General features: G+C 42.9%; 1 pseudogene across 1 annotated transcript in view; it reads right to left on the bottom strand.

Annotated features, from left to right (window-relative positions):
* Positions 1-656: 656 nt before the first annotated feature.
* LOC145495467 (E3 ubiquitin-protein ligase UBR5-like) overlaps positions 657-13455 on the bottom strand; it is a 64188-nt pseudogene continuing 51389 nt past the window's right edge. The window contains exons 30-38 of the transcript XR_014050428.1: positions 12555-12777; positions 11931-12148; positions 6642-6772; positions 6145-6315; positions 4258-4342; positions 3543-3815; positions 2247-2394; positions 1690-1775; positions 657-1301 (exon numbers count right to left, since the gene is read on the bottom strand). The product of XR_014050428.1 is annotated as an E3 ubiquitin-protein ligase UBR5-like (transcript). The remainder of the gene's footprint in view (positions 1302-1689; positions 1776-2246; positions 2395-3542; positions 3816-4257; positions 4343-6144; positions 6316-6641; positions 6773-11930; positions 12149-12554; positions 12778-13455) is intronic.

Genomic DNA, 13455 nt, shown 5'->3' on the forward strand with positions numbered 1-13455 from the left:
GGGGGTGATGATTTGGTACTCCTGATCTAGAACGGGGCATCCGTATTTGGGACATTTGCTAGAATTGGGTATAACATTTCGACGCACAAAAATTAATTTTTAGCAGTAATTTTATGTTATCGATAGAGCATTTAAAGGCGACTGTGTCACAGGCTAGAATTTCCATGGCGGGTCGATAGCTATTTTGATTTATGGGCATTTTAGTCCCTGAATGTCACAGGACTTGAGTTATTACAAACATCTTCATTCATTCATTCATTGCACACACAAAAAATCATCGAATCACAGGATAGAAATTATTCACGAGAACAGGCCCCAAACTGACCAGTGGGGTCTGGGAGAAAATAAAGTCACTTTGTTCACAGAAAAAAAAAAGAAAAAAAAAGAAAGAGAAGAAAAAACTACCCCAAAGTCAACGGAAAGATGGCAAGTCTCCTGTGAGCAAACTGTTTTCATCATCCACCTTCACACAGAGGTAACGGGGTCAACGAGTCGCGATTCATCTAGGAGAACTTTTAATCTGAACTGTGGGGAGTCCTGTGTATGCAAGCGGAACAATTTCAGAATTTTTCGCTCCATGTACGGTTTTTCATTTCGTAATACATAACGTTACACGCATGCGTACGGTGTACTTACCCTTTTTTTTGTTTTGAAAATAATAAAAACAAATAAACTCACTAAAATATTTTTAAACAACTATAAGCCCAGAGGTTTTTCTCCTGAATTGTTCGAACTGCTGATTATCTCAGAAGTATTTTGGGCTTTACATGAATTGTAGCAGTATCAGTTCCATGAAATATTTATTTTAACTCTAAGTACATAATTGTCAAATAGCGCGAAATTTTTCAACGATCCTTGTAGTGACAGCAGATCTTAAGTCATTGGTAAGAATTAATATTACAACACAAGACTTGGACTTCATAGTGAGGAATCTGCAATCCTGAACGTCTGTTAAACAAACAGCAGTCAATTTTTGTTTCTTTGATTCGTATCTACTTTGAATTGGTCCAACTGTTCGTTCCGCCTCTCCTATCGACGACTTCTGGACAGAAAAGAACAGTGAAATTTTCAACTACTGAAATTCTCATCTACACAAATCCAAAGGTCTTAGTCTTGATTGCCAGAAGAAGTTTGCTCTTAAGTATAGCTCGAGAAGAATAGAGAGGGATGTAGAGACGAGAAATGCATGTGTTCGCTGTAGGCAGTTGATGATCATGAGCGGGCTTCACTGTAAATGATGGTTTTGGTTGGAAACCTTCCTCGCTGGCAGGTAGGGCAGGGCTCGATGTCCAGAAATAGACCTTAGAAGAAAGTAGCATCAGTTTAAAATATGGCAGTTGATTAGTAAACTATCTAAATAAGAAAATATCTGTAATAAGCTCATTTAAATCCTCGCGTCAAAACGAAAATCATACCTCTAGAATGTTTCATGTAATATATCAAACATGAAAGACCGTGTTTGTCCACATTGACAAACACAGAGAATAGCGCTAAAATACGACGCATAGCGGAGTATTTTGACGAACTACGAGGTGTTTGCAAAATGGGTTCAAACACTGTCTTGAGTGTTTGATATATCTTCTCAATCGAAACTAAAACTAAGGAGAACACTTAAAATTCACTGTACTTTCCAAAACCACTAATCAAACTTCAGAGTGGTGTAGAATAGCTTTTTTCAAAAACACTCACCAAGTCCTGCCTATCAGAATTGCTCATTTTTTCCACTATAGACCAGAACCACTTCTTGAACTTGAGCAACTTTTCAGCACCAGCACCTGAAAATAGCAAAGACCAGAAGTCATCCACAACTTTGAGAAAACCAGTTACTTAACACGGGTAAACTGGGCAGAAAATGGCGAAAGAAGAGAGCGCACAACAAGAAAAAGTAATGCAGTACAACTAAGCGATATAAATAACAAGATACTCTTAAAATCATATATAGGGCTTAACATCCTTTTTAATTACATCCAAACACCATTTCGTACCGGTTTTCTTCTACAACTGGCATAGAGGTGTGGGGAGGGGCGGGGGGAGGGGGAGGTGCTTAAGATAATTCTCTGTAACTTGACAATTTAGCAAACCTAGAGGTGATCTTCAATGACGAAAGTTGGCTTTGCACTCTTTGTCAGTGTTTCGTTGAAAACATGAATTCGTATTTCGTAGACGGAGTCGCACTTAACTAAAGGTCTGTGCGTCCTTGGACAACCTTTACACCTCACAATAATGGCTGCTATGACACTACAAACCTCCTGTTTCATCATTAAAACACGTATAGCTTATCAGCTGCTGTACATTCACTTCACCACAACCATTTAACAGCAAGCGAAAATCCTCCGCAGTCAGGTTATCAAATGAGGACTGAGGTATAACATCCAGTACTCCGCTACGAAGAGCCTTCAAAGAGAAAGTGACCTGCGTCATTACTAGAGTTAAAGATATCACACTTAGTACAATTTTACGGATCTCCGTTACAGTTCTATATCCCACATTAGAATTTTAGGACGCTGATTGTTTCAACTGTGAAAATTTGTGAAAACACCTTTTTCCCACTTCACAACCAACCTTTAACGGGTAGCTTTAGGAGTGAACATTTGACTACCTTTAATGTTGCCATAGCAACAAAACGATCGTTTTGCTTGTCGTTGAAACTTAATATATAGATTTAGGCCAGCCTAAAAGCGTAGCTCCTGGACCGCGTTGTTCAAAGCCAAATAACCCAGGAGAAGGTAGAATTTTGATTTCAGTTTTGTAGCTTTGCGGTGCAGTTTTCTGTATATTGTTTGGCCTTCTGTTTTGAGTTTTAATAATCACTATATACACAAACCAAAGCAGCCAAAAAACATTTGTATAGAAAAAAAAGTTATAATTCGGTTAACTTTTAATCCTTGGTTAGCGTTAACCGACTTCCGAACAGTCCTGCCCTGTTTTCAACAAGTTAACCTCAGATGAGCCCGCGATCCAATCGAAAACCAGCACTCGGTCAGCGGTCAACTTTAAAAAAACACGCGACCTCGATAAGCTGTAAACTTGAGCCCGCGATATGGTCACGTGATACTGGTCAGCGGATACCTTTGTTTGACAGGTGTCAATTGATCATAACATGGATGTCCAATATCAAAGTACACGGTAAACCAAGACTGCATGTCTCTGTCAACCTATTATTTGGAGTATGGCGGCCATGTTGCGTGACTCCGTCGTCGTCGTCGTCGTCGCCGTCGTGCGTACGCGCCCACGAGCAATACCGCTAGCCATGATGACCATGAGAAAATCAACTCATGGGTTTCCTTTTCTCTCCTATATGAGTATGGGGCTCCGCTTGGCGGCCGGAGCTCCACTATAAAACTCTTATCTAAAAGTTGTTTTTTTTTTATGTCAGTGATGCTCTTCTGATAGAATTTTCGTACACAGAGCGTTTCCGCATTGCGCTGCGGCTGCCATATTGGTGTCCTTAAACAATGAAACGGCGGCCATGTTGGTGTCCCAACCCAATCCTGCGAGAGATGAACATGGCTGATTACGAGCAGGTGATAAAGAGAACTTACCTGAAGAGCTCTCTTGTTATTACCAGCCATCCTGTGCTCTGCGTACAGGCGAACATATTCATGCACATTAGACGATGTGACTGCCACATTCTTTCCACCTTTAATCAACTCTACTTGGTTGCCATCACCTTCGTCCGCGGTGACCTGGACACTGAATGTCAGGTCGAGTCCCTTGAATATGTGTTCAGCATTGGGAGAAGCAGCTTCAACAATCAGCTTGCGTAAGCTTTCGTACAGCATAGGGTCAAAGAATGCCAGGTCATGCCAACCAGTCTACAAAAATAACAAGTAGAAACACGTGAGCCCCTTCAATTATACAAAAGAAAATACTAGTCATTATCATTTTGCAACCACGGCCGGCTTTCTGAACGCATTACCAGATGTAGTCAATTCGTATTTTTCTTCATATTTGCTAACGATTTTTATTTTTCCAAACTATTTGTCGGGGAATAAATTGCAATATTGTTGTTCCAAGCACCTCAGTAAAAATAATGACAGTTAGTCATTATACCGTTAATGATGTAACGCGCAATAAAAGTATCGATAACTGGCCAAAAAAACTAATTTGCATTAACGGAACTTTCTAGAACCGTCGCTGAGACAATTGTGACATGTGAAATGTACATGTTGTAATCTACTTTTAGTTATTTGAACTCGAGTGTAACGTTTATATACTACAAGGCACACTAAGATGGAAGATTCGATGCTGACTTACCCTTCTGGAGAGAATGTGCTTTATGACATGTCTGTTGAGGTTGATTGGACACAACTCATTCTGTAGTAGACACAAGCCCATGATCCTTGGATACAAACAGAAAGGAAGTTGGTCAGTTATTTAAATGACTGCTGAACATACATCACTTGCAGAAAAATTCGGACGTTTAATTTTCGAACACATTTTATCTCATTTCGGGCAAATTTCGGTCAGAGATTACGGACACTTCTAAAACATAGCTAAAGTGAACTTACGCCAGATACAAAACACGAATCAGACTGAAAGAAAAAAAAAAAAAGCATCTGTGAAAATGATAGTTTTACTGCACCCTCAAGGTTTTAAATACATGTTTAAACCGACGAGAAAATAATACAAATTCTATCAAACCATTTTGCGGAATCTCCCGCCGTGGCTGGTTCAACAAACACTTAGGACTGTATCTGTCGTTTTCTCCACTTTATTGCAGCTTCTTTCGTACATTCGTTCTGATCAATCTTATCGCTCTAATCGTTCTGACTTAAAGTTACAATATTCACTACATTTTATTATCACTAACGTGAAAAGCCTTGGCTACGTATGTCCGGCCGCAAACCTAAGTTGGCTAAGGCTCACTATTGTTTCTCTGCGGTCTTTTCTAATCTCCTAACGCGTAACGCTTGTGGTTGATACTAATTTCCTTAGCGTGGGCTACAATTATTCTTTGATAATTACCGAGTATAATCCGATTACACTGATCCTAAAACCACTAACAATTGATTGCTTTAAGCTGAGTCATATCTATTTAATATTCGTCACAGGATGTGGCTATAACACCCAACGCAAATTTCTGCTCGCGAAGCAATATAATTACTAAAAACGTGCTTGAACTTAAACAAACAAATCTTCTAAATATTGTACTAAAACTTGTTATGACAAACCATTACGTATCTCAATCAATGTCTCCACTGGTGTTAACTCCATAAAGAAAACTAAGAGCTTTGGAGCTACTAAAGTGCCCCTATGATCAAATTCTCGATATCCAATTTTTAGCATTTTGGTACACAATAGGTCTTTCCTAGATATCTTGCCAAATTTCAATCTATTGCGAACATTAGAACTCACCTTTTTTTGGACCTTTATTTCCGAGAATTTACGGCCGCCATTTAAATTAAAATTTTCCCTGTTCCAAGGCTTGGTTGGGAGTGGAGTAAATGACGTCATTTACTCAAAAATACCACACGGGTTGAAATTATAATAACAATACAGCAATTCGCATAACGAATAACAAAACCTTTGGCTCTTATAGTCATGCAATTTTCTACAATAATTGTTATTACAATTTCAACCCATACGGCATTTTTGAGTAAATGACGTCATTTACTCCAATTCCCAACCAAGCCTTAGAACAAGGAAAATTGATAGCGGCCGTAAATTCTCGGAAACAAAGCTCCAAAAAACGTGAGTTCTAATGTTCGTAAGAGATTGAAATTTGATAAGATATTTAAGAAAGACGTATTGTGTAGGAAAATTAAAAAAAAATGGATATGGAGGATTTGTTCATAGAGGCACTGTAAAAGATTTAAATCAACAGTGGCATAGTGTTCTCCCTTGTGCTGCTTGGTTACAAACCTGCTTTATAGCAATTTCTGCTACAAACCTACAGACTAGCAACTGAAGGGCTTGGTACAAAACAGGATTTCTCAGTGAACAGAGCAAGTATGCGAGACTATTGCACACTTTTACCCTCCCCACCCGCTTAAAAATAACTAAAATATCACGGGCCTTCCTCTCCATAGAGGGAAGATAACATCAATTGCATACAACAATTCACTTACACTACCCAGTATTAGATAATACCATCATGACAAGCAAATGAATCATAAAAGTTATATTACAATGACAGCATACCTGCCGACATTCCTGAAGCAGTTAAGTCTTTCCTCTGTACACTTTCCGGGCCGTGGGGAGTAAAAGCCAGTCTTGCCGGGTTGGTGGAACAATGGAGAACTGTCATCTTCAGAATCATCAAGATCCCCACCAGGGCTAAGGGAGTCATCATCTGCATCCTTTATTGGTTTCCTGTGGAGGCAAAACATCTGCTATCAGACTGTCGCCGTGACAAAAAGTACCAACAATGAGTTTTAGGGTTGTCTAGACTTGGCAGTTTTGGACATTCACAGATCCCTTGGCAGATGACATTCACTGCCTCTGCTTCTTCTTCTAGACTAACGACTTCTCCTACCCCATCGGGTTTCTGAAAATGCCACTTTCAATGAATCCTTTTTAAGTCTGGATTCTCCTACACTCTGTGGTAACCACACGAGGGGCACAAGTTAAGGGAAGTATACAGGAAACAACAACAACAATGAAAGAATTTTTACCATTAAAAAAAATTATCCACTTACTTGCCATATACAAGAAGAAGCTCCACAGCTTCCTCAGCTCTTTGTCTTAAGGTGTCTTCACTGGCTAAAAGCAGCAGTAACTGGGCTGGAGATAGCTCCAGTAACATGCCTGTGATCTTGCTAGCAAGTGACTGAAAGAGGGACAAAATTGGAAAATATTTAATGCAGTTAAATGCAATTTAACGGAGTTAACAACAAAGAGCGCCAGTGTTGTCTGGAGTCAGCGGCGTTTCATACATGGGCATGCGCCAGATCCCATGTGCTCTTTGACTGAAGTGTGTTTAGCGTTACAGGCGCTAGCGTGTTATTTGCGTGGCAGTTCATGGGACCTCATCTTCAAGGCTTCCTCCCGGAGTAGCGTGTGCATTATTTGTTCTTCGTTCGTCGTTTTTCGAATCTTGCCGTTGTTTCTTTCGTTTGGTATGGCACATCGTCGTGCAACAAACAACAGTGTGGCCGCCATGTTGGATTCAAGTCAGCCTTCTTCTTCAGCCGATTCTCCCTCTTCGGTCGTACGTCCTCCCATTTCTTCGACTCAGGTGTCCACTCCGCCCTCCTTCGTCCTCTCTCAACAGGACCTCAGTCAAGCGTTTTCACAAGCCTTGGGGGATACGTTACCTCGCATTTTGGCGGCTTTGCAAAGTCACTCATCGAGTTCTTCGACAGCGGGAAACGCGGCGTCGGGCACGACGTCATCCGGTTCTGTTGTCATTAACCAACCACTGCCTTCTTCTGCAGGCCAGTCCTCAGGTAATTTGGTCGTTCCTCCCTTTATTTCAACATACTGCACGTTAGGCAATTCTTCTTTATCTTCACCATCGTTGTTTGGTTCTCGTGGTGCTGCGAATGGATTGCCATCTTCCAACCAGTCTTTCACGCCATTGGTCTCCTTTGGTTCTAATTCCTCCATCGCCTCTACCTCAACATCCCTGAATAGGCCGTTTGTTGTTGGCCCCGGTTATTCCCCTATCCCGGAGAAGCTGGTGACAAAAATTAGGTCTGGCCAATTTGTGGATCTTGCTGACTTGCTAGCAGAGAACTTGAAAGCCCAGGAGACAGAGCCCCAAACGTACCTTGATGGCAAACTTCTCGTGAGTTCTTCCAAGAAAAGGGTGCAAGAGATCACTGATATCGTGACATGGGTTGAAGCATTCACAGTGTACTCGTGGATCTTCTGCTGTGCTCATTCTTCCAGATGGCAGGACATGACACAATACAAGCTGCTAATTCTCAAGACGTCGCGCCAGTTCCCTGGGAAGGCTTGGCTCCATTACGATGTTGCATTCCGCAAGGACGCAGCTGCTGCAGGTTTGGTGGACTGGTCTCACATGAACCATGATTTGTACAACTTCCATACTCTTTCGTCACCTCTTCCCCAGTCAAGCCAGCAGCCAACCACTTCGTCTTCAGCTTCAATTTCGATAGCCGGTTCATCCACCTTTTGCCGATCTTGGAATGATGGCACCTGTCGCTGGACCTTTGGTCAATGCCGGTACCTCCATCACTGTGAGAAATGTGAAGGTGATCATCCACGTGTCAACTGTCCATTTCGGGCCTCAACCTCTTCCTACAGGCGCTCCCAGTCAACTCCCCCATCCCAAAGCAAACGTCTGCGGCGTTGAAGTGGGATCCAAACCATATGTAAATAGCGTACATTCATCTTGTTCAGTTTCCTTTTCAAATTTTTTGATTCCTGTTCCTGTTAATGTTGTTGTTCCTGCACCACAAGATGCTTTTGGTAATGACATGCCCTCCGAAGTGGCACACCATGCTTTGCCCTCTTGTTCTTTGTCCATTTTGGGCGTCCCGCAGCAAGACCTGGTCCCCCCATCCAGAGTAACCCCCATAGACGCGGAGGAACTTCGGCATGAACTGTGTTCTTACTCCGACCAAACGCAAGTGGAGTACGTGATTTCAGGTCTCACAAATGGTTTTCAGCTGGGTTTTGACCCTCGGGCGGTATCTTTTAAATCGGAGAATAAAAATATGCCTTCAGCATCCCTTCAGCCTTCCGTCATCGACCAGTATCTCCTCACGGAACTCGACAAAGGCCGTGTAGCTGGCCCCTTTGCTATAGCCCCTATCCCAAACCTCCATGTGAGTCGCTTTGGAATTATCCCGAAGAAGTACCAGCCTGGAAAATGGCGGCTTATCTTGGATCTGTCTAGTCCTTTAGGCCATAGTGTCAATGATGGCATTCCAAAAGAACCCTTTTCAGTGCAGTACATGAAGGTTGATGATATCATCGATGGGATCATGCTTCACGGCAGAGGAACGCTGTTGGCAAAGTTCGATGTGGAAAGTGCTTACCGTAATGTCCCTGTCCATTCTGATGATCGTTACCTACTTGGTATGAAGTGGCGTGGGAAATATTTTATTGATATGGCGCTTCCATTTGGACTACGCTCTGGTCCTTTCATCTTCTCGTCCATTGCAGATATGCTCGAGTGGATCCTCAAACACAATTATAATGTGAATTTTCTTTTACACTACCTGGATGACTTCCATACATTGGGCCCTCCTAACTCACCTGTTTGCCAGAACAATATTGATACTTGTGTTAAGCTATTTAAAAAGTGGGGTATTCCTCTTCACCCGAACAAATTGGAGGGGCCATCCACTTGTTTAACTGTGATCGGTATTGAGCTCGATTCTCTCTCACTTCAGGCCCGTCTGCCGCAGGATAAGTTTGATCGTATTGCTGCACTTCTGGAAGCCTGGTCCCTCAAACAACATTGCACACGGAAGGAGCTGGAATCTCTCATTGGCAATCTCCAACACGCATGTAAAGTAGTTCCTCAGGGGCGTACCTTCTTGAGACGCATGATCAATTTATTGTCAGCCTTTCGACGTGATAGCCACCCAATTAGGATCAACCAAGACTTTCGCTTAGACCTCCGTTGGTGGCGAGAATTTTTCCATTCTTGGGGTGGTCTCAGTTTCCTGCTTTCCCCACAGTGGGCGACCTTGCCTGAATTTTACGTTTCCTCAGATGCTGCTGGTGCTCGGGGTTATGGTGCAATTTGTGATCATGAATGGTTTGTGGGTGAATGGTCAGCTGTTCAGCATCCCTTGGCAATTGCCTACAAAGAGTTGTTTCCGGTGGTTATTGCAGCTTCCCTATGGGGCCACCGATGGGCTTCTAAACGAGTTGAGTTCTGCTCCGACAACATGGCAGTCGTTAGTGTTTTGCGTTCGGGCACCACGAAGGATCCGAACATGATGGTTCTTCTCCGTCACTTGTCACTTGTGGCAGCCCGACATTCCTTTGCCTTTACTGCCTCTCATACGCCGGGTAAAGACAACTCGATTGCTGATGCCTTATCTCGTTTTGATTTTCAGCGTTTTCCATCATCTTGCTCCTCATGCAGCTCCTGGGGCGACTCCAATTCCGTTAACGCTGCTGGCTCAGCTGCCCGTAATTTGACAGATAAATGCCAGTTCTATTTGACCAATGGCCTCGCACCTTCTACTCGCCAAGTTTATGCTTCGGCTCAACGTCAGTTCTTAGATTTTTGTAGTCAGGATACTCCCTTCGAGCCAAGTCAGCCTCTTTTACCAGCCAGTGAACAAACTCTGATGCGCTTCTGTACCCATTTAGCAGATCGTCTTCACCATTCTTCCATTAAAGTATATTTGTCTGCAGTCCGTTCTTTACACATTGACTATAGCTTCCCAGACCCAATTGTCAACCGTCTTCAACTTCAGCGTCTCTTACAAGGGATCAAACGTCATCAGGGCCCAAATCTCCCTCAGCGCCAACCAGTGACAGCCGACCTTATGTCTGTTTTGCACAAGTCTTTAGATTTTATCAACCCTGACAGTGTCATGCTATGGGCAGCCTGCTGTCTTGGCTTCTTTGGGTTTCTTAGAGCTGGTGAATTTACAACAAATGGTACCTTTGATCCATCTGTTCATTTGACCGCGGCAGATCTTCAAGTAGATTCCTCCACCAATCCCCAAAGCTTTCGAGTGTTAATCAAGTGTGCAAAGACTGATCCTTTCAGGCAGGGTTGTTTCATCTATCTTGGCCGTGGTTCCCTTCCTCTCTGTCCTGTGATTGCATTAACAAACTACCTTCATCTTCGTGGGCCAGGCACCGGACCTCTCTTTATTCACCAAGATGGCTCTCCTCTTTCTAGATCTCGGCTTTCCTCGTTTCTTCAAACCACTCTACAGGCAGCAGGTATTCCTGGAAAGTTCTCGGGTCATAGTTTTAGAATTGGAGCCGCTACAACTGCTGCCCAGAGAGGTGTTCCTGATCATCTCATTAAGACAATGGGTCGCTGGTCGAGTGATGCTTACTTGTTATATGTGAGCACACCTGTGGAAACCATCCTTTCAGTAGCTGAACGACTTGCCTAACAGGTATGGTTTTTGTCACTAATTTGCCAGTTACTGGGTGCCTACGGATTTGGGCATTTTTCTCGGGGCTCTGGCCTCCCCATCCATGAGCCCCTCTCTTCTCCGAGCTGGCTAGCGCGCTGCTTGGAGGTCCTCCGGCTTGGCGTGGGGGCTCATGGCTGGCTTGCCAGGATTTGCCAACCATGGGAGCAGTCTCCATCTAGGAGCTGGCTGCCAATAGTGGAAGCTCCTGGATATCACAGGCACCCAGCCTCCATTTTGCGATGCAGTTGTTAAATGCAGTTAAATGCAATTTAAAGGAGTTAACAACAAAGAGCGCCAGTGTTGTCTGGAGTCAGCAGCGTTTCATACATGGGCATGCGCCAGATCCCATGTGCTCTTTGACTGAAGTGTGTTTAGCGTTACAGGCGCTAGCGTGTTATTTGCGTGGCAGTTCATGGGACCTCATCTTCAAGGCTTCCTCCCTCCCCCCCATTTCCCTCCCTCTTTTCCACTGTTCACACAGTGTGACAGGTGCCTGCTCTCCCTTCTGCGTGGGGGCTCATGGCTGGCTTGCCAGGATTTGCCAGCCATGGGAGCAGTCTCCATCTAGGATCTGGCTGCCAATAGTGGAAGCTCCTGGATATCACAGGCACCCAGCCTCCATTTTGCGATGCAGTTGTTAACCCACGTTACAATGGTAATCTCAGTAATCACCTCTTGCCACCCAGCACTGGTAAACTGTTAAGGTAATGCTGGGGGTAACTAACAATGGGCTAAAATGTAGCCTAGTGATAGTAACAATACTCTCGCTCTCTTCGTAGCTTCATGTTACAGAAAAAAAAACAAGAGTCAAGTGCACGTAGCGTTTTGAGCTGCTAGGTTTGTGATGACTCACACTACATACTATTCTAGCATTTTGAGGCTATAAACGACAGAACTTACAGGCTGCAAGACGTGTACACGTGGATAGAGCCTCTCTCCCAAGGACTTCCTGTGGTACGGCAGTGAATCACCATCAGCGTCCTCTCCATCAGCGCTGCTTCTACCACTGAAGTGGAATGCTCGAGCATCAGCTGACAGCTGTCTTCTCACGTCACGTTCACGTTCACGATCACGCTTGCAACGATAACTTGGGACTCGTTTACTGCGATGAACTATGCCTGTTGTGATTGGAATAAAAACGTAGTGTAATGTTAATTTTTAAACACAGAGAACCAAACAGTAGAGGTAACTTAAGTATAGAAGTGTTAAGTACATTAACAAACAAGCACGAAACTAATTTGTTATTCCTTTTTTTCAAACAACAACACAATATTGAATCTTCAGAAACAATCTTGCTTCACTTCAGTGAATTAACAAGATTTTTGCCCAAGAATAGCATAAAAAATGAAAAAATAAAGAAATCAATTGTCAGCAAACATAAGCATTCACTCTACAAATGTAAGTGTTCAAATTAAAAAGGAAAACAAAATCGATTGTATGTAAAATTGATAACCATGATAAAAAAGATTAGACATATCTCTACGACATTTTGAAGAAATGTTTCTTGGTCAAAAGGAAGCTTACTTCTGCTGGGTTCCAGAGCAGGTAGTTTTTCTCCAGATAAAAACGCTTCTCCTACTGCAGTGTAAAAGCTCCTTGCTACCCCACTGCCCTCGCCTGGTTCATCTTTGAATGTGACCTTCACACGATGTATAGTCATGGGGCGAGACTTGGGCCCACGACGGCCAAACTGCGTGTTAAGCTGCCTGATGGTCTGTTGTATCAGTGTGGTTCGGTCATGCTCAACCTGAGTCAGATCACACACATTCAAGTTTTCAAATCTTCTTCCCAAACTCATTAACACTTCACCAGGTTTAAACAAAGAACATCATGACCCCTTGTCTGATCTTAATTAGCATAGAATTTTTACGATTTTATTTCTCCGCATTCTCCTTAGTTTTGGTTTCGATTGAGAAAATATATCAAACACGAAAGACCGTGTTTGACCACATTTCCAAACACCTCGAAGGTCGCCAAAATACCCCATGGCGCGCCATATTTTCAACTCTCTTCTCCGTGTTTGGAAATGTGGTCAAACACGATCTTTCGTATTTCACAAATTACATCTTCCACAATACATCCTTGTTGCTTACTGGCTTCCTATTACCCCTTTCGTGTTTTTGTATACCTCACTAACCTGTCACTGTGAATTTTTCTGTTTGTTTAAAGGCTATTTTAGGTTCCCTATGACACAACTATCATGATAACGGACACAACTTCCCAGTCTGATTAGTGTCAGCACTTCAGTCTATGATCAAGCTACAAAGATATGTTAACTGTCCACAGAAATTTAAGGTCGATGTACGAAATCGTTTTTGTGTGGTGCAGGTTTAAAACTTTAACAATGAATGCGTGTGTTCATTAGCACTTTTCCCACCCAAACATTTCGCAACTTCTGGAAGCAGTTATGTTCTTCAATATAACT

The sequence above is a fragment of the Orbicella franksi genome, chromosome 8 (genome assembly GCF_964199315.1).
Source record: "Orbicella franksi chromosome 8, jaOrbFran1.1, whole genome shotgun sequence".
NCBI classification, from domain to species: Eukaryota; Metazoa; Cnidaria; class Anthozoa; order Scleractinia; family Merulinidae; genus Orbicella; species Orbicella franksi.